The 25,675-nt window shown below is 48.1% G+C and overlaps 2 protein-coding genes across 2 annotated transcripts in view; one reads left to right on the top strand and one right to left on the bottom strand.

Moving 5' to 3' along the window:
- Positions 1-23,210, bottom strand: part of rapgefl1 (Rap guanine nucleotide exchange factor (GEF)-like 1) — a 98,758-nt gene extending 75,548 nt beyond the window's left edge. The window contains exon 1 of the mRNA XM_038779615.1: positions 23,108-23,210. The gene's annotated coding sequence lies outside the window, so the exon portion shown is untranslated. The remainder of the gene's footprint in view (positions 1-23,107) is intronic.
- An 86-nt stretch (positions 23,211-23,296) lies between these two features.
- Positions 23,297-25,675, top strand: part of med24 (mediator complex subunit 24) — an 85,756-nt gene continuing 83,377 nt past the window's right edge. Inside the window, 1 exon segment of the mRNA XM_038779614.1 lies at positions 23,297-23,418. The gene's annotated coding sequence lies outside the window, so the exon portion shown is untranslated.

Raw genomic sequence — 25,675 nt, 5'->3', positions numbered from 1 at the left:
CTCCTGGAGCTCCGGTTTCCTCCCACAGTCCAAAGACTTGCACGTTAGGTGGATTGGCCATGATAAATTGCCCTTGGTGTCCAAAAGGGTTGGGAGGGGTTGTTGGGTTGTGGGGATAGGGTAGGAGTGAGGGCGTAAGTGTGTCGGTGCAGGCTCGATGAGCCGATTGGCCTCCTTCCGCACTGTATGTATCTAATGTCCCCTCTCTCCTGACAGCTGGATGTGGGACCACCCAATCGCACCCTTCTGAAGAAGAGCACGGGGGTCTCCTCCCTGATCTCCTGGCCAACATTTGTCCCTCAAACAGCATCACAACAACAAATTATCTGGCCATCATCACTCTGCTGCCTGTGGGACCTCACTACACAAAATGGCTGCCATTTTACAACAATGACTGCACCTCAAAAAGCATTTCATTGGCTGTAAAACACTTTGGGATGTCCTGAGGAAACCACAGGTCTTTCTTTTTCTTGTGATACCCGGTGGCTCTTCCAGGGACTCGAAGGAAGGAGGGAGTTTATTTGGGTGCCAAGTCGTCATTGAGAAAAAGTTGTCTTAAAGCACCTGCCTTGTAGATTCAGAAATGTGCCCAAACCGAAGGATTTTTTTTCTAGCTTGAAAGTGGCTCAATTCTTGGTGCAATGCCCAAGTTCCCAACATTCAAAGTCTTTACAGATGTGCGTGTTACCACTGTGCTGATGAAATAACTATATTTAGTTTAACCTATTAAAGATAATTCGTGAATGTACTTGGTGAACTTAATAACTACTTAACTTAGTGCCTGCATTCAGTAATTAATTTTGCAGTAACTTTAAAAATCTATGTGCGGAATGCATTTTAATTTCAGTGAGGAACTGGCTAATTTTAATCATATTTCTGTCTGAATTTACTTCTATTTAAGTTAGCGGCGCTAAAACAGCAGACAAAAGGAATACCTTGAGAATGCATTAATTGTGTATCTGCTGACATGAACAAGAGTGATTTTGAACTCAAGTCTATTGGTACAAGTATCACCACTTTATCAGTGAACAACACCCAGGGAGGTCAATTGGTTAATGGAATGTATTTCACACCACAGATCTGCATAGTCGTCCATGAATGGTGTTCAATAATTCAAACCCTGACCAGTTTCCCCCTCCTCTAGCTTAGAGAACATTGGAACAGGAGTCATTCAGCTCTTCGAACTTGTTCCTCCATTTAGTAAGATGATGGCTGATCTGTATCTTAACTCCATCTACCTGCCTTCGCTCCATGGCCATTAGCAGCCTTGCCAAACAAAAATATTTCAATCTCAATTTCAAAGTTTTTGACACTGAAACCAATTGTAAACCTGCATTACTGAAACAAGGACTCAATGGGCAAAATGGCCCCATTCTTTGTCATTATGACTCCATGAAGCAAGGAGACAAGAAGGGATAACAGCAACATATTTTGGGAACAAAAGATCTTGGTATATGGTTCTAATCTAATTTGTCTTGTTCCTTCTCCACTCCATAACCGATATTCACCTAGATTTCATGGAATCATAGAATTTACAGTGCAGAAGGAGGCCATTCGGCCCATCGAGTCTGCACCGGCTCTTGGAAAGACATGGGGATTTTCACAGTAACTTCATTTCAGTGTTAATGTAAGTCTACTTCTGACACTAATAAAAATTATTATTATTAGTAGTAGTTTGGCCTCCGCCAATTAATTGGACTTTGGACATCTGCTGATAATTGCGTAATTTCAATGGCATTGTTGTAAGGATGAAAAGGTCATTTCAGTCACAGAGAGTCATCGCCACATAGTATGGTGGCATTCTTATGCACAGTTCTTCCAGTCTCAGGTGATAATGCTCCCCAGAGTTAGACAACAGCCTTCCAAGCACAAAGTAGATAGGTGATCCTCTGTCAACTCACCCTGTCAATGACATATCGGCAGTCTGGTCGGGAGTCCCCGCATGCCGGCCCGTGGGACATGATGGACTCAGCCCACGGAGCGGCACCAGGAATGCAGGCTCCCCCCCCCCCCACCCCCCCCCCCGAGATCGCACGTGCCCACAGATCGGTGCTGCCCGATCGCTTACCTGGCCATCTGTGAGGCCCCCTGGTGAAGGATCCCCCCGCCCCCCCACCAGGGGCCACGGGCTCAGTCCGCAGCCGCCACCGGCCGTTCCCGAGAGGCAAAACGTGGTTAGAAACACGCCGTCGGGAACTCGGCCAGTTGTCCTCTTAGAATCGCCGCGGGGGCCTCTGTCAATGGCCCCCCTACCCGCGCTGCGTAGACCGCGCACGCGCGATTTGTGGCGATTCTCCGGGGACCAGAGAATTCCGGGAGCGGCGTCGTGCCGGATTTCGCCGTCTACGCCCATTCTCCGTGATTTTAGTGCGGAAGCTCAGAGAATCCCGCCTGTTGTCTGAGCGATGGCATTGCTCCTGAGTATAGACCTTGCATCAACATCTCTGCAGAATATAGTTTTCTTTCTTTCAGACTGAATGGCATAGTTCAGAGGATGAGCTATATCAACTTCATTGAAGTACATATAATGAAGGGAGTGTCCAGGATTATTGTCAAAGACTTGTTTCAAGGTGTGCTGAATATTGGCACCAGGTATAAAGAGACATAAAAAACTGTTTTTTTTTGTCTCTGCCAAATCCCACCAAAACAGCAAAAGAAAAATCTTATCCTCAAATCCCATTAATTGACAAACAAAAGCAATAATTTCTTTGAAGGGCTGTACAGGTGCTGACTCTTCTGAGCACATGGAAAGTACAGCTGTTCCCATTTAGGCACTGAAGTGAGGGACAAGTTGATACTTGCCCGCATTTCCCAGTAACTGAAAATGGGGCAGGTGTTTGGAGAGAGTGGCTTGTTTACCTCAACACAACTAACAGCGTGCTGCCGAACTTGAATTCCTAACCCATCAGTCTACTGACTAATGCGATGTGCATGCATTGGAGCTAATCATCACCAGCGGCCATGTTCGGTGATGGACAGCCCTGGAAATTTCCGACTTCGGAAGGATTGTTGACGATATCATGCAGGGGACAAAAGGAGGGGTTCAAACGCTCAAAGGGTCATAACCTAATACCACTATGAGCACTTTTACAGTATCTTTAATGTAGGCAAATGTCCCAAAACTGGTTTGGGGAGTCTAGAGCGGCATGGTAGCACAGTGGTTAGCACAGTTGCTTTACAGCTCCAGGGTCCCAGGTTCGATTCCCAGCTTGGGTCACTGTCTGTGTGGAGTCTGCACGTTCTCCCCATGTCTGCGTGGGTTTCCTCCGGGTGCTCCGGTTTCCTCCCACAGTCCAAAGATGTGCAGGTTAGGTGGATTGGCCATGATCAATTGCCCTTAGTGTCCAAAAAGGTGAGATTGGGTTACTGGGTTACAGTGATAGGGTGGAGGTGTGAGCTTAAGTGGGGTGCTCTTTCCAACAGCCGGAGAAGACTCGATGGGCCGAATGGCCTTCTGCGCTGTAAATTCTATGTTATGCCAAAAATTGACACTAAGTTGTATGAGGAGGGGGGCGACTAAACTTCTGGTCAGGGTGGTAGTTGGAGAGGAGAGTTTCAAAGGAAGAGAGAGAAGTGGAGAAGCTGAGATGTTTAGTGAAGGAATCCCAGACTTGAGAGCTAGATGGAAAAGGCACTTGGTGTCTATGGCGGGGCAGAAGAAGTGAGGCAGAAGCAAGAGGCCAGAGTTGGAGCAGATTCTCGTAGGGTAGCAGTAAGTTACAGAAACGGGAAGGAATTTCAACATGAGAAATTTCTACTCAACCATCAGTTGCTAGTACTGCACCTAGATGCCAGCTCTCTGGGTTATTTGATCAAGTCCTGGAGCAAGTTGTGAACCCACAGCATTTTGGACAGTCTTTCCTATTGGAGTGTACATAAAATCGCAGGCAGCAATTACTCCCCTGCACACCCCAACAACAATCCCGTCATGCCCAACTTGATAAAACGTAAGATATTGCACGCCACTGGACTCCAGCAGATGAGCCTAAACATGGGCGGCATGGTAGCACAGGAGTTAGCACTGTTGTTTCACAGCGCCAGGGTCCAAAGTTCGATTCCTGGCTTGGGTCACTATCTGTGTGGAGTCTGCACATTCTCCCCGTGTCTGCATGGGTTTCCTCCGGGTGCTCCGATTTCCTCCCACAAGTCCTGAAAGACGTGCTTGTTAGGTGAATTGGTGAATTCTGAATTCTCCGTCAGTGTACCCGAACAGGCGCCGGAGGGTGGCGACTCGGGGCTTTTTACAGTAACTTCATTGCAGCGTTAATGTGAGCCTACTTGTGACAAAGATTATTATTATGGCAAACTGTGGTGTAGGAACATGGCCCAGTTATATTGTGTCTGGTTTCAGAAGAGCTTGTTTGGATTTTCAGCATGTGTGACTTGCATTGGAAAGGAGGCCAGTTGATGTGGAGGCAGATACAGTTCATGGCAGCTTCTGCCTGAAGGAAAGGAATATATTTGGTATGAAAACAAACAGAAACTTCAGATGACATGATTGTGGCACATGAAGAATCACACAAACACGTGTCTCAACAGACAGGCCAAAATAGACAGCACTACAGGACGGAAGAGAGCAAACAGAATCATGGAGGTTGGGGCAAAGTTATTAGGCTGAAATGAAGATAATCATAGAGTCATTACAGCACAGAAGGAAGCCAAGGCACGGGAAGGAGGGGTTCGGATGCTGTACAGTATAAATTCTGAGATGGAATAATGAATAGTCTGTACACACCCTGAGCCGTGAGGTTGAATCACAGATTTGTAACACATTCCCGGTATGTGCTACTTTGTTTAATGTGTAATCTGTAATTAGAAACGATGGATTATCATTTGGGCATGCTTTGATGTGATAGTAAGGTTATCATAATGTAACCAAGGACTGAGTGAGTAATTGAGATATTTGATCTGAAGACATACACATGGTACCATGCAACAGGTGGCGTGATATTAAATGGCTGTTTTGAAAAGCAGGCTACCAGATTGTATTATTATACAGTATAAATTATTTGTGACGGAGAACATTTCCTTTTACTTAATCGTCAGAGTAACAATCTCCTTAACATTAATCCCGGGATGTAAAGTATATCAAAATTAAAACATGGTAGCAAGAAGGGAAGAAAGATTTTCATTAAAATATATAAAGTTGCAATAATTCATATTTCTCTAAAAGGTAAACTTGCATTACCATAGGATGTTTCATGACCTCAGGATGCCCAAATGAAATGAAAATGGCTTATTGTCACAAGGAGCCTTCAAATGAAGTTACTGAGAAAAGCCCCTAGTTGCCACATTCTGGCGCCTGTTCGGGGGGGCTGGTACGGGAATTGAACCGTGCTGCTGGCCTGCCTTCAAAGCCAGCCATTTAGTCCTGTGCTAAACCAGCCCCATGTGCATTACTGCCAATTTATTGAAGTAAATACAGGAAATGCTGGATAAACTCAGCCGGGTCGGAGAATCCACAGGGGGGCGGAGCGAATCCACCCCGCAGCCGGCTGCCGTATTTTTTGGGGACATTTTTCGGGCAAGATTCACGCCGGTTGGGGGCCGTTGTGTGCGCCCCCTCCCCCCCCCCCCCCCCCGGCGATTCTCCGGGCCCCGATGGGCCGAGCGGCCGTCCGTTTTTGGCCAGTCCCACTGGCGTGAAACCACTCAACTCACGTACTGGTGGGACCTGGCGGGTAAGTCGGTGGGAGCGGTCCTTGGGAGGACATGGGGGGGATCCGACCCCCACGGTGGCTTGGCCTGCGATCAGGGCCCACCGATCTGCAGGCGGGCTTGGTGCGTGGGGGCACTTCTTTCTTCTGTGCCGGCCGCTGTTGGGCTCTGCCATGGCCAACACGAAGAGAACCCCCCCCCCCCGCGCATGCGGCAAAATACGCCAGCATGCGCGAAGCCACGGCACCGGGTTCGCACATGCGCGAGATCACGCCGACCCTTCGGCGCATGCGCAAACTCGTGTCGTCCCTTCGGCGCCGGCTGGAGCAGCGCCAACCCCTCCGGCATCCACTGAGCCCCCGAAAGTGCGGAGAATTCCGCACGTTTGGGGGCTGTTGACGCCGGAGTGGTTGGCGCCGGTTCTCCCGCCGTCATGGGGACTTAGTCCCTAGTCCCCAGAAGGGAGAATCCCGGCCAGCATGTCTGGCAGCAGGTCTGAGAGAAACAGAGTTAACGTTTCAAGTCTGTATGACTCTTCGTCAAAGCTCTTCACCAGAGTCCTTATTGAATTGTCGTCACCATTGTAAACGTAGGAAGTGTGGCAGCCAATTTGCACACAGCAAGGTCCCACAAACAATAATGTGATAATAATCCACTAAAATTTCCCTAAGATCAATTCGTTTTTTTAAATTGAGAGTACCCAATTATTTTTTTTCCCCCAATTAAGGGGCAATTTAGCATGGCCAATCCACCGAGCCTGCACATCTTTGGGTTATGGGGGTGAAACCCACGCAGACACGGGGAGAATGTGCAAACTCCACACGGACAGTGACCCAGAGCCGGGATTCGAACCCGGGTCCTCAGCGCCGCAGTCCCAGTGCTAACCACTGCACCACATGCCACCCCCAAAGATCAATTCTTGGCTCATTCTTCATCAATCTACCACTTGGCAGTACCATCTGGAGGCACAGGGCCATCTTCCAAATAGATGCTGATGACAGCCATTTGTGCCTTTCCACAAATGGCTTCATCCCCGTGCCCAGCTCTGTGCTATCAGATTGATTTCCTGTTAAATCATGAATGATCCTAAATTTCCTCCAATTTCTCTTTAGTCACCAACGAAAGCTCCATTTTTGTCACTGGCACCTTTCTCCTCCCAGCCGGCTTTCTTTGGCGAAACTGGACTATGTACAATTTCGACATCATGCTAAGTCCAGAGCTGTAGTTCAAAGCATTCACCCCTTCATTCCACCTTGAGAACATTGCCGGCCTTCATCCTGACTAACCAACACAATTCTCATCTACCTTTATCACCTCCAGACTCAGTCTTTCCTTATTGTCCTCGTTAGCCTTCTGACGTCAAAGAATCAAAGTTTATACAGCGCGGAAAGATGCCCTTTGTCCCAGCGTGTCCGCGCCCGCCATCTATTTGCTCTAAACTAATTTTACAGCACTTGGCACGTTGCCTTGTGTGCTCTTGCATTTCAGGTGCTCATCTCAATATTTCTTAATGTTGGGAGGGTTCAGTCTCTACTGCCCCTTCAGGCAGTGAGTTCTGGATGCCAACCACTCTCGGGGTGAAAAGGTTTTTCCTGCGCATCTCCTATAAATCTCCTGTCCCTTACCTTAAATCTATGGCTCCTGGTTTTTAACGGCTCCGCTCAGGGAGAAGGTTCCTTCCTTCAACCTTATCTATGCCCCTCATAATTTTATGGTTTTAACAGGTTCCCCCTCAGCTTTCTCTGCTCCAAGGAAATCAACCCCAGCCTCATTTGAACGCTGAAATGCTCACTCCCAGGGAACATCCTCGTGAATCTCCTCTGCACCCTCTCCAGCGCAATCACTTCCTTCCTATAATGTGGTGGCCAGAACTGCATTCAGTACTCCATCTGGGGCCTAACCAGTGTTTCCTACAACTCCATCATAACCTCTCTGCTCTTATATTCTATGCCTCAGTTAATAAAAGCAGTACCACACCACCAATTTTTTATGTCATCTGCAAACATACCGTTAATACCTCCTACATGCATATCCACTAGACATTGGAGCCAGCACCAATCCCTGCGGAACACGACTAGACACGCTGGGTGGGAGAATCGCGGGAGGGCCGGGCGACTCATTTCATGCCCCCCTGGCGCCCCCCGCGATTCTCCCACCCCCCGCTCGGAAGAATCGCCGCTCGCCGTTTTTCACGGCGACCGGCGATTCTCCGACCCGGGTGGGCCGAGCGTCCGGCCGTTCGCGACCGTTTCACGATGGCGGCAACCACACCTGGTCGCTGCCATCGTGAACATGGGCGCCAAAGGCCCGTTTGTGGCTTGTGGGGGGCGGAGAGGGGAGTGAGCACCACGGCCATGCTCGGGAGGGGACTGGCCCGCGATCGGTGCCCACCGATCGTCGGGCCGGCGTCTCAACGGGACGCACTCTTCCCCCTCGCCGCCCCGCAAGATCAAGCCACCATGTCTTGCGGGGCAGCGGAGGGGAAGACGGCCACCACGCATGCGTGGGTTTGAGCCGTCAGCTGTCGTGACGTCAGCCGCGCATGCGCAGGTTGAAGCCAGCCAACCTGCGCATGCGCGGCTGACGTCACATAGGCGCAAGCGTCAAGGCCCAGCCGCCGAAAATAACGGAGCGCCGCTCCTAGCCCCCCGGGTGGGGGTGAATACGGTGAGAGGAGCGGCCTCCGAGGCCGTCGTGAAACTCGGCCGAGTTCACGACGGCCTTCCCGATTTTTCCCGGGAGTGGAGAATTCCGCCCAGGCTTCCAGTCACAAAACGAACCTTCAACCATCACCCTCTGCCTCCTGCCACTAATTTCCGAATTGCCCTGGATCCCATGGGCTCTTACCTTCTTGACCTGTCTCCCATGCGAGACTTGTCAAAACCTTCACTGACTGCCCTCATCTACACAACTAGTCACCACCTCGAAAAATTCAATCAAATTTGTGAGACATGATCTCACTTTGACAAAGCCATGCTGACTGTTCCTTGCCTCTCCAAGAGGAGATTAATTCTGTCCCTCTTAACTGCATCCTGTCCTTACAGACCTTTAAATTTGTTCTAGGACCTGGGAGACACTAGCAAGATTACATTATCTGTCCATCTCCTGTCACCCTGAGAATAATCTGGTTAGCCTTCTCTTTAAACCACTTAGCCACTTACCCAGGGCTTTCATAATCATTGGCCTCAACCTTACGGCCTCGTCACGCTCGACTCGGTGACGTGACGCAGCCCGTAAATCGCGCGAGGTTTACGACACTCAGGATGGCTCATGAGATCTAATGATCACAAGACAGTCTGACAGGAGATCAGAGGCCCGTGGGTGGCCGGGCTCTGGGCAGGGTGGTACCATGACACTCTCAATGCCACCCGGACACCTTGGTACTGCAGGCACTGCCAGCCTGGCACCTACCGTGACACTGCCAGGGTGCTCAGGTGGCATTGGAGGCAAGTTGCCTATGCCTGGATCGAGCCCGGGGTGCCCCGCCCTTGTGGGGGTGAGGGGGTCTCGAGGACCCCCCCCAATCAGTATGTTAGGGGGCGGGGGAGTCCGGAAGATATGGTGGGAGGTTAAGAGATTGGGACCGTATTTTAAAATGACGCCCCAATCTGTTCCTGTGCTGACGAGAAAAACTTGCCAATGCAGGAAATGAATGTAAGAGTGGCCTCGGCTGGGCTTTCCTTACTGAGGCAAAAAAAAGGTCCTGTTTAATAGAGGGGTTGTTCTTGGAGAACCACAAAACGTGCCCAAAAAGGGACTGTTTTCCCCCCATTAAATTGCGCCCATAATTGTTTAAATTTTCACCAAATCTATCATTGTTATCTACAGATCCCTCCATGGTCTAGCAGTTTACACCTACCTCTCAACTTCTTCTGTAAATTCCTCTACCTTTCATAAGCTCCCCAAACCAATTTGTTCAAATCGAGCCAATCGCCACCTCCCTTAACGCATCCCCTGCTCCCAATGTCTTTCTGTTTCTTTCTCTCTCTGTGAAATGTCTTCTGATGGTGTTGAAGGTGCTATGTTAATGCACGTTGCTACTGTTCTTAGCACTACCCCCTCTCCCCCTCCCCAACTCTCAGATCAAAATGAAACCCATCCATTTATCAGGTAGTGGGAAGATACCTTCCCAAACAGACATTACCAAATTTAAATAGGCCAATTCAACGGTAAACTGAAACAGTGCATCAGTTAATTCTTTAGCCAGCAGAGGAGGGTTGTTGTGTTAATTGGATGCATTTATTTTTAATTTGAGTTTGTAACTTAGCTTGAAGGCCATGGTATGTGTACTTAGTCACATATAATCGCATTTTTAATTACACAGAGGTATGAGGATGGTGGTTCGATATACGAACATATGAATTAGGGGCAGGAGGTGACCATTTGGGCCCTGGAGTGTGCGCTGCCATTTGATAAGTTCATGGCCGAACCGACAGTGGCCTCAACTCTACCTTTCTGCCTGCTCCTATACCCTTTGACTCCCTTATTTTTTAAATTAAATTTAGAGTATTCAATTATTCTTTTTCCAATTAAGGGGCAATTTAGCATGGCCAATCCACCTAGCCTGCACATCTTTGGGCTGTGGGGGTGAGACCCACACAGACACGGGGAGAATGTGCAAACTCCACACGGACAGTGACCCGGGGCCGGGATCGATCCCGGGTCCTCAGCACCGTGAGGCAGCAGTGCTAACCACTGTGCACCTTTGACTACCTTGTTGATCAAGAATTTTATGCATAGCTTATGCGGTGACGTGATAGATAGGTAACTGTGAGGTTTGCCAAGGCAAAATATTAAAGGAAATAATCAACCTGGTGGATGTAAAGGATCCCAACAGCATTCTTGGAAGAGGAGCTAGAACGTTCTCCCTGCTGCATTGAGCAATATTTAACCATAAACCAATAATATTTAAAAAAAGATTATCTGGTCATTTTTTCATTGCTGTTTGTGGGAACCTGCTGCATTTGAATTGGCTGCCCTATTTCTCTACAACAGTGACTTCTTGGGCAGTAATGACTTGCTTTAAGCCATCCCGAGGTCATCGCAGACACTTTATCAATGCAAATCTCATCTTTCTTTCTTTACAATAATAATAATCTTTCTTAGTGTCACAAGTAGGCTTACATTAACACTGCAATGAAGTTGCAGTGAAAATCCCCTCATCGCCACATTCCGGCCGGCGCCTGTTCGGGTACACTGAGGGAGAATTCAGGAGGTCCAATTCACCTAACAAACATGCCTTTCGGGACTTTGTGGGAGGAAACTGTAGCACCCGGAGGAAACCCACACCGACGGGGGGAGAATGTGCAGACTCTGCACAGACAGTGGCCCAAGCCCGGAATCGAACCCGGGTCCCTGGTGCTGTGAAACAACAGTGCTAACCACTGTGCTACTGTGTGTTGCCCTTTCTGACTGTGAAGGCAGCTAAACTCTGAAATACTTCAGTATCCTCCGAACAGCATGCTTCTAAAAAGCCATGGCAGAGTTTGCGTCTTTAATCCATCTGTTCAAAAAACACAGGGGGGAAAAGAACAGAAAGAACATTCCAGACTGTAAAGAAAAATCAAGACTCCACTTAATTTAAGGATTTCACTTGGTTCTCGACATGTGCAAGTTAAAAGGAATTTACCGTACTAGAAGGTATAGTATTATCTGTCACTAATCCACTGCAATCCTGGTGGTGTAACAGCTTCAAATCATAAATATAATCTTCCTCCACCCATCAATGAAAATCCCCACCCTTTACACAGAGGCAATTAATTGTGCTAAGTACTTACACTGTTAATAATAATGTTGCTTCTCCCAGTAATACTGAAATGAAAATGAAAATCGCTTATTGTCACGAGTAGGCTTCAATGAAGTTACTGTGAAAAGCCCCTAGTCGCCACATTCCGGCGCCTGTCCGGGGAGGCTGGTACGGGAATCGAACCGTGCTGCTGGCCTGCTTGGTCTGCTTTAAAAGCCAGCGATTTAGCTAGTGAGCTAAACCAGCCCCCATACTGATGGTTCTACTCAAGAAGATACAAGATTTTATTCCCCAATCTATCGCCCCAATCTAATCTTAGACTGGTACAGGCATTAATATTTGGGGAAAGCACTTCTGGGTTAGAGAAGGGGAAATCAACAGGCGTTCTTGCTCCTGATTGATGTCTAGCAATGCCTTCTGCTAGTCCATGTGCATGGGTGTAGGTTCGTGGAGATTGAGATGAATCCCCTCTAGGCTGACAGGCAGCAAGAACATAATTGAACTCCGCTCTTGAAGTTTATATTCAACTTAATGCGATGATTCCCATTTTCATCATTCCCACACACGCATTCTTATCCACATCATAAAATCAGCATTGTGTCTTGCTGAGACATCCAATTTACCTTCTCTTTCCCCATACACCTGCAAATGTTTCCTGTTCAAGCATTATTCCAATTCCCTTTCAATGGTTATGATTGAATCTGCTTCTTCTGCCCTTTCTAGCAGCATGCGTGAAAGGAAACTATACAAAAGGCTTCACCACATGATTGAAGGCACTGGTATTAATGGTAATATATTGAATGGATATAATGGTACATATAATGGTAATATATTGACTGAATGGATGTGAGCAAATAGCAATTATAGATATGTTCGAATCAGTCTGGAGACCAGTGTTGTCCCACAAAGATTCCTATTGGAACCATTGCTCTTCATGATCTACATAATCCACAACAGTCCTCAACACCGAGGCCCCGCAAGGATGTGTGCTCAGTCCTCTACTGTACTCCCTGTACACACATGACCGTGTGGCAAGACTTAACTCCAACTCAATCTATAAGTTTGCGGATGATACAACTGTGGTGGGTCATATCTCAAACAACGACGAATCAGACTACAGAAGAGAAAGAGATCACTTGGTTGCATGGTGTACCAAAAACAACCTCTCTCTAAATATCGGAAAGATCAAGGAACTGATCAACTTCAGGAAGTGTAGCACGACACACACCCCCCCATCTGCATCAATTGCTCCAAAGTGGAGATGGTCGATAGCTTTAGGTTCCTGGGGTCACCATCACCAACAGTCTGTCCTGGTCCACTCATGTTGATGCAACAATCAAGAAAGTTCAACAACGTCTCTACTTCCTACGGAAGCGAAAGAAATTCGGCATGTCTGCATCAACTCTCACAGACTTCTACAGATGTGCCATAGAGAGCATCCTTTCCGGCTGCATCACAGTTTGGTATGGCAACTGCTCGGCCTAAGATCGCAAGAAACTACAGAATGTTGTGAACTCATCCCAATGCATCTCACAAGCTTGCCACCCTCACATTGATTGTGTCTATACCTCCCGCTGCCCGTACCAGCCTACCCAAACAGGCACCGGAATGTGATGACTAGGGGCTTTTCACAGTAACATCATTGAAGCCTACTTGTGGCAATAAGCGATTATTATGTATTAGCGAGAGGCAGCATGGTTTTGTGAAGGGGAGGTCACGTCTCACTAACTTGATAGAGTTTTCCGAAGAGGTCACAAAGATGATTGATGCAGGTAGGACAGTGGATGTTGTCTATATGGACTTCAGCAAGGCCTTTGACAAGGTCCCTCATGGTACAAAAGGTGAAGTCACATGGGATCAGGGGTGAGCTGGCACGATGCATACAGAACTGGCTAGGTCATAGAAGGCAGAGAGTAGCAATGGAAGGGTGCTTTTCTAATTGGAGGGCTGTGACTAGTGGTGTTCCGCAGGGATCAGTGCTGGGACCTTTGCTGTTCGTAGTATATATCAATGATTTGGAGGAAAATGTAACTGGTCTGATTAGTAAGTTTGCGGACGATACAAAGGTTGGTGGAATTGCAGATAGCAATGAGGACTGTCAGAGGATACAGCAGGATTTAGATCGTTTGGAGACTTGGGCGGAGAGATGGCTGATGGAGTTTAATCCGGACAAATGTGAGGTAATGCATTTTGGAAGGTCTAAAGCAGGTAGGGAATATACAGTGAATGGTAGAACGCTCAAGAGTATTGAAAGTCAGAGAGATCTAGGTGTACAGGTCCACAGGTCACTGAAAGGGGCAACACAGGTGGAGAAGGTAGTCAAGAACACATACGGCATGCTTGCCTTCATTGGCCGGGGCATTGAGTATAAGAATTGGCAAGTCATGTTGCAGCTGTATAGAACCTTAGTTAGGCCACACTTGGAGTATAGTGTTCAATTCTGGTTGCCACACTACCAGAAGGATATGGAGGTTTTAGAGAAGGTGCAGAAGAGATTTACCAGGGTGTTGCCTGGTATGGAGGGCATTAGCTATGAGGAGCGGTTGAATATACTTGGTTTGTTCTCACTGAAACGATGGAGGTTGAGGGGCGACCTGATTGAGGTCTACAAAATTATGAGGGGCATAGACAGAGTGGATCGTCAGAGGCTTTTCCCCAGGGTAGAGGGGTCAATTACTAGGGGGCATAGGTTTGAGGTGCGAGGGGCAAGGTTTAGAGGAGATGTACGGGGCAAGTTTTTTTACACAGAGGATAGTGGGTGCCTGGAACTCGCTGCCAGATGAGATGGTGGAAGCAGGGACAATAGTGACATTTAAGGGGCATCTCGACAAATACATGAATAGGATGGGAATAGAGGGATACAGACCCAGGAAGTGTAGAAGATTTTAGTTTAGACGGGCAGCATGATCGGCACAGGCTTGGAGGGCCGAAGGGCCTGTTACTGTGCTGTACTTTTCTTTGTTCTTTGAGGGAGATCCAGGATTTTGGCCCAGCGACAGTGAAGCACAACGATATATTTTCAAGTCAGAATGGTGAGTGGCTTGGAGGGAAACTTGCAGGCAGTGGTGTTCCCATGTATCTGCTTCCCTTGTCATTCTTGGTGGTAGAATTCATGGGTTTGAAAGGTGCTGTCGAAGAAGCCTTGGTGAGTACCTGCAAGGCATCGTCACAGTGCACTCATCCAAGCAAGCGGAGAGTATTCCATCAAACCCCTGACTTGTGTCCTTATGCAGCAAAGATTTCCACAGATTCACCATCCTCTGCCCGAAGAAATTCCTCCTCATCTGTTTTAAAGGATTGTCCCTTCAGTCTGAGGCTGTGCCCTCTGGTTCCAGTTTTTCCTACTCATGAAACATCATCTCCAAGTCCACTCTATCCAGGCCTCTCAGTGCCCTGTATGTTTCACTAACGTTTCCCCCCCCCCCCCCCCCCCCCCCCCCCCATCCTTCTAAACTGCGAGTTCAGACCAGATGCCTCAAGCGCTCCTCATATGAAATGGTACAGGGTGTACCACGCAGGTATCTAAACTGATGATCGTTAGATAAATTTGCTCCCTTATGGAGTTTGAGGATCTGAGACGTAACACCAGGCCCTTTACAAATGATGGCGCTGTGCTGAATTTCAGAGTGTCGTGCAATGTCAGGAGCGTTTAAAATGTGGGTGTACTGGCCATCATCTGATTTATATTTCTGGTTCCATCCCAGTGTATACCGATCACTTTCTATCTGTTTCTGCCTGTCAGCGTGTAAAATCCATGTATAAATCTGTTCTGACCGACACTCGTATTTCAGCATTTTATTCACACACAACAGAGTGGAAACCAGGTTTTGAAGAGTGAGAATTAAGCAAAGCATGTTAAAGGCCACATTGATTCCTGGGCCGTTGTGCAATGTGTCTGTATTTTTCTCTCTAGTTATACTGAGAGGAATCAATGAGCGCACCAGTGTTTCTACTACTGAGGCGGCATTTTATTATTTAACAGAATTTATTGAATTTTGTTTGTCAGTTTGGCAGTCAGGCTTCCCTGAGTCAGAAGGTCAAGGGTTCAAACCTCACTCCAAGACATATGCACATAATCTGAACTGACAGTTCAGTGAAATTCTGGAGGATTGCTGCAATGCTAGAGCAAGCATTTTGTTTTTGGATTAGATGTTCGAGCAAGATCTGATATGTCCACTCAGGCAAACGCAGGAGGTCCATTGCACTTTGAAAAGATTTGCTGGAATGGGTCAGGCAATGAAGGACTTCAATCCAGAGAATCTGAAAGTGTTCTTCTTCAAGCCGAGGAAGTTAAGGGGAAATTTACAAGAGTTGTTGTAACTAAAGAAGGGTTTTTTTAGAAGAGTAACTAAGAATCTATTTCCATTAACAGTCAGGAACTAAATAAGACAGATTTAAGGTAATAATAATTTTTTATAATAATCTTTATTGTCACAAGTAGGCTTACATTACACTGCAATGAAGTTACTGTGAAAAGCCTCCAGTCACTACACTCCGGCGTCTGTTCGGGTACACAGGGGGAATTCAGAATGTCCAAATTACCTAACAGCACGTCTTTCGGGACTGTGTGGGAGGAAACCAGAGCACCCGGAGGAAACCCACGCAGGCACGGGGAGAACATGCAGATTACACACAGTGTCCCAGCCAGGAATCGAACCTTGGACCCTGGCGCTGTGAAGCCACAGTGCTAACCACTGTGCTACCATGCTGACCCAAAGAGCTAGAGGTAATGCACAGTAAAATTATCTTTTTCCAGTTAATTAGTTGCCAAAATGGTAAACTGAGTGGCAGTTCTTTTATAATCGTAATCTTTATTGTCACAGGCAGGTTTACATTAACACTGCAATGAGGTTACTGTGAAAAGCCCCTCTTTGCTATCAAGCCAACGAAAACTGCTGACTACTCGGGTCAGTTGCATCCATACAATAAATTATTAATGTCACATTTTACGTTTTTTTTTACCATTTTACATGGAAAGAATTTTTTAAAAGAGTTACTTTAAAAGTGTAGCTTACGGGCTTGTCTATTACTTCAAGGGGGGAAAAAAGGATTGTTTTGAATCAGTCGATAGATGAGGTGCAAATGAGCCATGTTTAGAGTGAAGTCCTGATAGAGGGTTAAATAATAAGTCATTTATTAATTTGTCTGTGTAATCAATGAACATCTCACACCCATTGTGGTGGAAGGTTTTTGATTTATTCTAGACGGCGAATTGTTAGGTAAGTTGCCAGACACCCGACAGTCTGGACTTTAGCAATTGGACATTGTACAAGCAAGTGACGTATCACAGGCCTGTGGAAAATAGGAGACTACGAGAAGAGGAGATCGTTCCCTCAACTGCAGGGTATTCTGTTGAAACACGGCTCAATAGCATATTCAGTATTTTCATGTGATTGTGCAGGTATAAGGGGCGGGATTCTGTGATCCTGAGTGAGGCTAATTGTTGACACCGTCGGAAACGCCGTTGCGTATCTCGACGGCGTCAACACGGCCTCAGGATCAGCAATTCTGGACCCGACAAGGGGCCAGCACGGCACTGGAGCGGTTCACGCTGCTCCAGCGGCTGATCCTGTCGTGAACTGGGTGCCGCAGGATCCGCGCATGCACAGTGGCACCGGCGCCAACGCGCGCATGCGCAGCGGCTCCCTTCAACGCGCCGGCCCCGACGCAACATGGCGCAGAGCTACAGGGGCCGGCACGGAAGAAAGGAGGCCCCCAGCCAGAGAGGCCGGACCGCCGATCGGTGGGCCCCGATCGCGGGCCAGGCCACATCGGAGCCCCCCCCCCCGGGGTCGGACCCCCCTCCCCCCACTACAGGCCGCCCCTCGACCCTTCCGAGCAGGTGTGGAGATGCCGGTGGGACTCGGGTTTTTTTACGACGGCCGCTCGGCCTATGCCGGTCTGAGAATCAGCCGGGGGGGGGGGGGGGGGGGGGGGGAGCGTAGAGCGGCCCACACCCGCCGCCAATGGTACCGATTTTCCACTCTGCAGAGAATCGCATGTTGCCGTCGGGGGCGGTGTGGCACGATTCGAGCCGGTCGCGGGGCTTCTCCGGCCCAGCCCTGGGCTGAGTGAATCCTGCCCAAGATGCATTAATTAAAGTAAGAGTATTTAACTATATAACCATTGCTTTGTATGTTTGTCATACTCTGCAAACCTGCAGCTTAATGATTCAAATCATCCAGTGTTGACTTAATGTTATTTTCAGAAAGATCTAAGAAATAAAAGGTAACGATATCCAGTCCCGAACACAAGGGAGTATTTAAGTTACACCCCTGGGTCCAAGGATTGTTGAAGTAGATGTAGGGCAATGTGAGTCAACTCCCTTAGAAAGCAAGATACTTGAGACTGCTTAAGGTGGAGTGTGAAGGGAGTGGTGACTGATGCCACTGAGCCCAGGACAACATGTTTCAGTAGACCTGACTCTGTAACAAGCATTAAGCTTCATCTGTTGCTGGAGTTGTTGAATGCAGACTGACCATACCATGCTCTCTACATGAAATGCTAAATGTATTCAAAATTAGAGCAGCAGTAGTTCAGCCCACAAGAATAAAAAATGCTGAATAGCATTTTGTTTGACCTTCACTTTTTGAATGAAATGAAGCAGTAAGACTTGGCTAAATTCACACATACAATAGAGAGCTGTTTCCGTTTAAGGTAGAGGAATCAATTTTACTTGACACGTTTGCTCTAAACGTCCTTTCTATGAAAAGAATAATTCGGTTTCTTAAAGCTGGATATTCAGTGCTCCTCCTGAACACTGTTCCAAGCCAAATACACAGGGCGCGATTTGATGGGGGGGGGGGGACGAGTCCGGTTTTGGGCACTTGTAGCGAGCTGTATCCTGGCGCTGGCAGCGCCGAGACCAATTCTCCCCCCCCCCCCCTTATTAAATGGGACTCTGCTTCTTTTTCAGGCCTCGGTAAGGAACGCCCCGCCAAGGCCACACTTAGGCTAATTTTCTGCACTAACAAGCTCAGCTCACCAGTGGCGGAAGAGATCAGGGCCCCATTTAATAATGGGGCCCTGATCTCCACCCCAACCGTGCCCTCCAGACCCTCCCTCCCAATGCCCCAACTTACAAATTAGCACCCCCCCCCCCCAATGCACCCCACATCATAAGGACAGGGCACACCGGGCCCGACCCCTGGCATGGGCAGGATGCCACCTGGGCACCCTGGCAGTTCCACACTGGCATTGCCAGGCTGGCACCAGGTAGCACTGTCAGTTGCCCGGCTGGAAGTGCCACGGTGCCCAGGTGGTATTGGGTGTGCCCGACCACCCCAGGGACACACTGTTGCCTGGGAGACCCCTTCAAGTGCCGGTAGGCCTGCTCCACGTTTGCGGAAACCAGTGCGAAGCGGCACCACGGGGCGGTGTCCGAGGTGAGGCCGTTCGATCCTGCGCCTTGGGTAACTCCGGCGTAGACATACTGATGTGAGACTAACTACTCACTTGAATATGCAAATCTGGATCATTCCCATTGTGCGCGGGATCCAGATCGCAAAGCCTCGCAAGCCTCTCAAGGGGCTGGTTTAGCTCACTCGGCTAAATCGCTGGCTTTTAAAGCAGACCAAGGCAGGCCAGCAGCACGGTTCGATTCCCGTACCAGCCACCCCGGACGGGCCCCGGAATGTGGCGACTAGGGGCTTTTCACAGTAACTTCATTGAAGCCTACTCGTGACAATAAGCGATTTCCATTTCATTTCATTTTCAAGATTTCAAGAGCATCGTAAATCCCGCAAGAATTAGAGGAGGCCTTGTTGCATCACCTGGTTGGGGGCGGTGAAGCTGGTAAATCTCGCTTCACAGTGACAGCTTACCAGCACGAAATAAACCCCTCCCCCCCCCACACACACTCCATTTTTCAAAAAAGTTAGTGTACTCTTTGTGTTGGCAAACATAATTTTCCTAATGTTAAAGCCTCAAAGCAATGGCGCACTTTCCAAGATGCAAAGATGATGTGCCACTTTTCACTGAAATCTCTAATGCATATCAAGTCCCTTCCCAGAAAAAAAGGCAGCTTCATCCCAATTCCATTCATGTGTCATATCCTATATTACAAATTTGCATACCTGATCTTTTAGACTTTCCCTACTCTCAGTCTAAGGAGGTTTGGGAATAAATATGAAAATGTGAGGAAGGAAGCTATTTTCTCAATGCTGCTCACTATACATCATTTTGATTAATTTTGCAAACGGTCAGTTTAAAATAGTGCCCATCAGGGAGGGCTCTACCTTCTGCCTGACTGTTGTGTTATTTACTACATTATTGGCCTTTGATTTGAAAAGGTGCAATTAGAGCAAGTGACAACATGTCCTAATACAAAACAGAAAAATGCAGGCAGTCTTGTCGTTTTGACAGATCAGCAGATTAGATAAAGGTTATACAATCTTCTTGTCAGTACGGTAGAGCAGTAAGGAATCGTGCAGATCTCAGAGCAATATGTGTTCAGACGTGGTATAGCTGGGGGATATTAATGTTTTATTGCTATTCAAATTCTGGCAGCTTCCAACCAGCTCCCAACAATATGTGCACTGAGCGAATTTTTTCCGACAGCTTTTGACTACAATTAAAGCTTCAGCAGCCAAATCAAGCTATTGCTTGGAGCTAAGCAATATGGAGTGAAGGAATTGGTGGCGACCCCCATGCAAACACTTCTGGTGACTCGTAATATTGAAGCCCCCGGCAAGTAGCCATGGCATAATTATTTATTTATTTTTTTTTAAATTTAGAATATCCAATTCATTTTTTCCAAATAAGGGGCAATTTAACGTGGCCAATCCACCTAACCTGCACATCTTTGGGTTGTGGGGGTGAAACCCACGCAGACACAGGGAGAACGTGCAAACTCCTCACAGACAGTGACCCAGGGCCGGGATTCGAACCCGGGTCCTCAGCGCCGTAAGCAGCAATGCTAATCACTGTGCCACCGTGCCGCCCCGCCATGGCATAATTTAAGGCACAGTAAGAAGTCTTACAACACCAGGTTAAAGTCCAACAGGTTTGTTTCAAACACGAGCTTTCGGAGCACGGCTCCTTCTTCAGGTGAATCATTCACCTGAAGAAGGAGCCGTGCTCCGAAAGCTCGTGTTTGAAACAAACCTGTTGGACTTTAACCTGGTGTTGTAAGACTTCTTACTGTGCTCACCCCAGTCCAACGCCGGCATCTCCACATCATAATTTAAGGCATAATAGGAATGATTTGACAATCCCATGGTCCAGGAGGGATAGGGTGCTTGTGCAGCCATGCTTGAAGGGAGCAGAAGCCAGAGGTGGGCTTTCAACACTGTAGCACAGCTTCAGCAACATACAATCCCTGTGAGTGCGAGGCCCTGAAAACTGTTGAATGATTCCTAATGGATCCCAGCCCACAACCCTCCTCTAATTCTGGTTTCTTGTGAATCTCCAATTTCAATCGCTCAACCATTGGTGGCCAAGCCGTCAGTTGGCAAGGTTTCTAACTCTTGAATAGCTATGCTACACCTCTCTGCCTCCCCACCTCATTTTCCTTTCAGACGCTGCTTAAAACCGACCTCTTTCACCAAGCTTTTGGGCATCTATCCCAATACCTCCTTCGGTGGCTTAGCGTCATATTTTGTTTCATAATGTTCCTGTGAAACACCTTGAGACCTTCCATTACGTTAAAGGTATTAATAAAAACAAATTGTTGTGTCATAAATGGAGGATTTTTTTTTGTGTTGCTCAAAGAAAAGGATGGTTAGCACTGGGAAAATGGAACACTTTCCCCTTTGTAACAATCAGTGTCAAGCACTCCCAGGTCAGGTACAGCATCAAAAACAAACAGCACGACTCTACGGTCTGATACATTTATTTCTCATACCATGTCAACTAAATGTAGGCGATTGTCAATTTAATGGAAAATCCAGTACAGTTTTTTAAGCCTTGAGCTCGTTCCACTAAGAGCTGTGTTGAAATTAACCTAATTGACTTCACGTAGGCGGCGAAGGGTTTACCACCCAATATTTTAACCTCTCTTACAAATACTTAATGCCCTGCTGTTTAATTCCTGAATTTTCATTTGATCTCTCTTATTCATGCTCTTCCCGGTACTCTCTGTGGCTTTTTCTCCCTGCAATTTTGCTGGCTTTTTTTCTGTTACTCCTGCTCTCTCCCTCCCAGTCCCCTCAGAAAAAGGCAGTCATTATTTAATAGCGGATGCTCACACTTGTCACAGCAATTTTGAAAATAGGCACAAAAATTAAAAAATAACAATGTGTTTTTCTCTCAATGACCACCTAAGGACTCAAAGTGCTTTACAGGCAATTAAGTACTTTTGAACTGTAGCACCAATTGTAATGTAGGAAACGTGGCAGCCATGTGTGCACAGCAAGATCCCACAAACAGATGTGATATTAAATTAGATCACCTGTTTTCTTTTGTCACCTTGACTGAGGCCTGGGTTCCAGGGATAACTTCCCTGCCTCTTCATCCCAACAATGGCATGGGATCTTTCATGTCCACCTGATAGCACCCTCGAATTAACAACTAAACCAAAAGGCAGTACAAAGCGCAGCACAAAACATCATACAACACTGAGAATTGGCATTTCCTGTGCCAGGGTCAAACCGTTTTCCCTGGTGTTCAAACTATGGGGGACAGATTGCAGGCTGCCTGTGCTGAGTTAGCTAAAGCCACCAAGAGTGCTGGGAGGGACACCTTTTGGCTTCAAGTGCTCCCCAAAGCTGAGGAGAGGGGAAAAAATAGTCAGCCAACTTCCTCACCCCTGCTAAAATTGGCTGCTGTATTGGGCCTGGCTGTGATGTGTCCCTCACAGCAGTCTGTCCATAATGGAGAATTAACCCTTTGGTGAGGGAGTGGAGAGCTGCTGGCACCTGTGGGGCGGCACCTGAAGCAAATTCAGACGGGGGGGGGGGGGGGGGGGGGGGGGTAGTAGAGCAGAACAGCAAAACAAATAGGGAATGTTTCCAACTGGGGGAAATATTAAAAGATAAGGAAAGCACGTTTTACGACTGCAATGGAAAATTTCGACAACATTGAGCAATATTGCGCTCAGATGCAAAACGGCTCTGGGCTGAGTGTGTAATTGGAAGAGGAAATAAACCGTAGCTTTAATTGCTGGCCATAAAAAAGAGACTCTATAAATGGACTTTGTCCACGTACAGAGTCAGAACGATGATGGGGCAGTCACATTTTATGTGTGGGGTTGGGAGGGGGGGGGGGGGATCTCTCTTCAGCCTTGGATGGAATATATTGTTTGTTCCCCCCCACCCACCCCATTGTAAACAAGCTGACCCCCATTGCCAGGGAGCCCAGCAGAATCAATGGGACATCTGTCACTGCAGACAACCTGCAGGCAGGGCGCAGGAAGGCAAGGATTGCAATGCTGCAACAGGATTGTAATGGTGCAACCGGTTTGAAATCAGGATCCGATGGTGCAGAAAGGCGCAGCAGCCTCGGGAGGGGTGCGAGTGCTGCAAAGTGGGGGGGGGGGGAGGAGGAATGAGGCACAACCTTTGGATCCCCACCAGCATCAATAGCAATACAGACACCCAACCCACAGCAGTGGAAGGCAGGCGGGCTCATGCATAGAGGCACACCATTCACCTTCGCATACACGCACACACTATAGTCCGCGGATAAACCCCCCGCCACGATCTGAACCTCTCCCCCCTCCCCGATCCCCTGGATTTTTCAGCCGCACAAACAGCCCTGACTTACCATCCTCTGCGCTTTCCCAGGCAGGTGACAGGGAGCCGCGCGCGGGGCACGCCGGGAGCTGTAGTTCCCGCCCCCGCCTTCCCCGCAGCGCGGCGGCGGCGGCGGGACTACAGCCCCCGGCAGGCGGCGCGCGCGCCGCCACCTCATTGACTCCATTGGCCCGCCTGGCGCTCCCCCCCCCCCCCCCCCAATCGCCGCCGGCCTTGCTGCGCCGTGCCCGCGCGCTGGGGCAAGATGGCGGCGCGTTTCGCTTGAGGCGCCAGTCGGTGGGAACGGCGCCGGGTTTGGGGTTTAGTCAGAAATACAATCAGGTAAAGCGCCTTCCTTTACTGCTTTAATTACCTTGCTTTCGGAAGGAGGGCTCGTTCTTGCAGCTCGGCACCTCCTATCATAGTTAATCATAAACTAGCACCGCTGCATAGTTAATGTTGACCCCAATTACTACCATTCCACAGCCAGGATAACCCATTACAGGCTGGCATTCCACACCCAGGATAACCCATTACAGGCTGGCATTCCACACCCAGGGTAACTGATTACAGGCTGGCATTCCACACCCAGGATAACCCATTACAGGCTGGCACTCCACACCCAGGATAACCCATTACAGGCTGGCATTCCACACCCTGGATAACTGATTACAGGCTGGCATTCCACACCCAGGATAACTGATTACAGGCTGGCATTCCACTCCCAGGATAACTGATTACAGGCTGGCATTCCACTCCCAGGATAACCCATTACAGGCTGGCATTCCACACCCAGGATAACCCATTACAGGGCATTCCACACCCAGGATAACCCATTACAGGCTGGCATTCCACACCCAGGATAACCCATTACAGGCTGGCACTCCACACCCAGGATAACCCATTACAGGCTGGCACTCCACACCCAGGATAACCCATTACAGGCTGGCATTCCACACCCAGGATAACCCATTACAGGCTGGCACTCCACACCCAGGATAACCCATTACAGGCTGGCATTCCACACCCAGGATAACCCATTACAGGCTGGCATTCCACACCCAGGATAACCCATTACAGGCTGGCATTCCACACCCAGGATAACCCATTACAGGCTGGCACTCCACACCCAGGATAACCCATTACAGGCTGGCATTCCACACCCAGGGTAACCCATTACAGGCTGGCATTCCACTCCCAGGATAACCCATTACAGGCTGGCATTCCACACCCAGGGTAACCCATTACAGGCTGGCACTCCACACCCAGGATAACCCATTACAGGCTGGCACTCCACACCCAGGATAACCTGTTACAGGCTGGCACTCCACACCCAGGATAACCCATTACAGGCTGGCACTCCACACCCAGGATAACCCATTACAGGCTGGCATTCCACACCCAGGATAACTGATTACAGGCTGGCATTCCACTCCCAGGATAACCCATTACAGGCTGGCATTCCACACCCAGGATAACTGATTACAGGCTGGCATTCCACACCCAGGATAACCCATTACAGGCTGGCATTCCACACCCAGGATACCTGATTACAGGCTGGCATTCCACACTCTGGGTAACCCATTACAGGCTGGCATTCCACACCCAGGATAACCCATTACAGGCTGGCACTCCACACCCTGGATAACTGATTACAGGATGGCATACCACACCCTGGATAACTGATTACAGGGTGGCACTCCACACCCAGGATAACTGATTACAGGCCAGCATTCCACACCCAGGATAACTGATTACAGGCTAGCATTCAACACCCAGGATTACTGATTACAGGCTAGCATTCCACACCCAGGATAACCCATTATAGACTCTCACTCTGCACGCAGGATAACCCATTACAGGTTGGCACTCCACACCAGGATAATGCCTTGCAGACTAGCATTCCACACCCAGGATAGCCCATTATATACTGACATGCCGCACCCAAGAAACCCATTACAGATGGGCACTCCACACCCAGGATAACCCATTACAGACTGGCACCCCAAACCAACAATATCTCATTACAGATTGTGCTTCAACCTAGGATAACTCATTACAGACTGACCCACCAGACCCAAGATAACTTGTAACAGACTGGCACCAAACCAACAACATCTCATTGCAGACTGACACTCCACACCCAGTAACTCATTACAGATTGGCACCCCAGACAAGAATAATTCATTACAGACTGGCACCCCAAACCCAGGATATTTAATTACAGACTGGCACATCAAACTCAGGATAACTCCTTACAGACTGGTTTAAAATAGACTGCAGACAAAACCAAAACGTTTAGATGGGTGACATTTCGAAGTACAGCTGGATGTCTTTCTCAGTTAATTTGAAAATAAACATTTCAGCCATCCATATTTTAGCTTTTGTGAACCTGAAATCTGTATTAATAAACTTTTCTAATTCGGAAAGTTTTAACACTGACCAAATCACATTGTACATTGTGCAATACACAAAGCCACGGTATTGCTCGGTGCCCCAATCATAATTATTTTGTATCCCAGGCATCTTGATTGTTTTGATTGCATTGCCATATGGTAATAACATCACATGGTTGGCATGATGAAGCAGTTTTATTTTT

Source organism: Scyliorhinus canicula, chromosome 19 (assembly GCF_902713615.1).
Source record: "Scyliorhinus canicula chromosome 19, sScyCan1.1, whole genome shotgun sequence".
NCBI lineage: Eukaryota > Metazoa > Chordata > Chondrichthyes > Carcharhiniformes > Scyliorhinidae > Scyliorhinus > Scyliorhinus canicula.
Note: the sequence above shows the minus strand (reverse complement) of the source record. Positions and strands in the feature narration are given on the sequence as shown.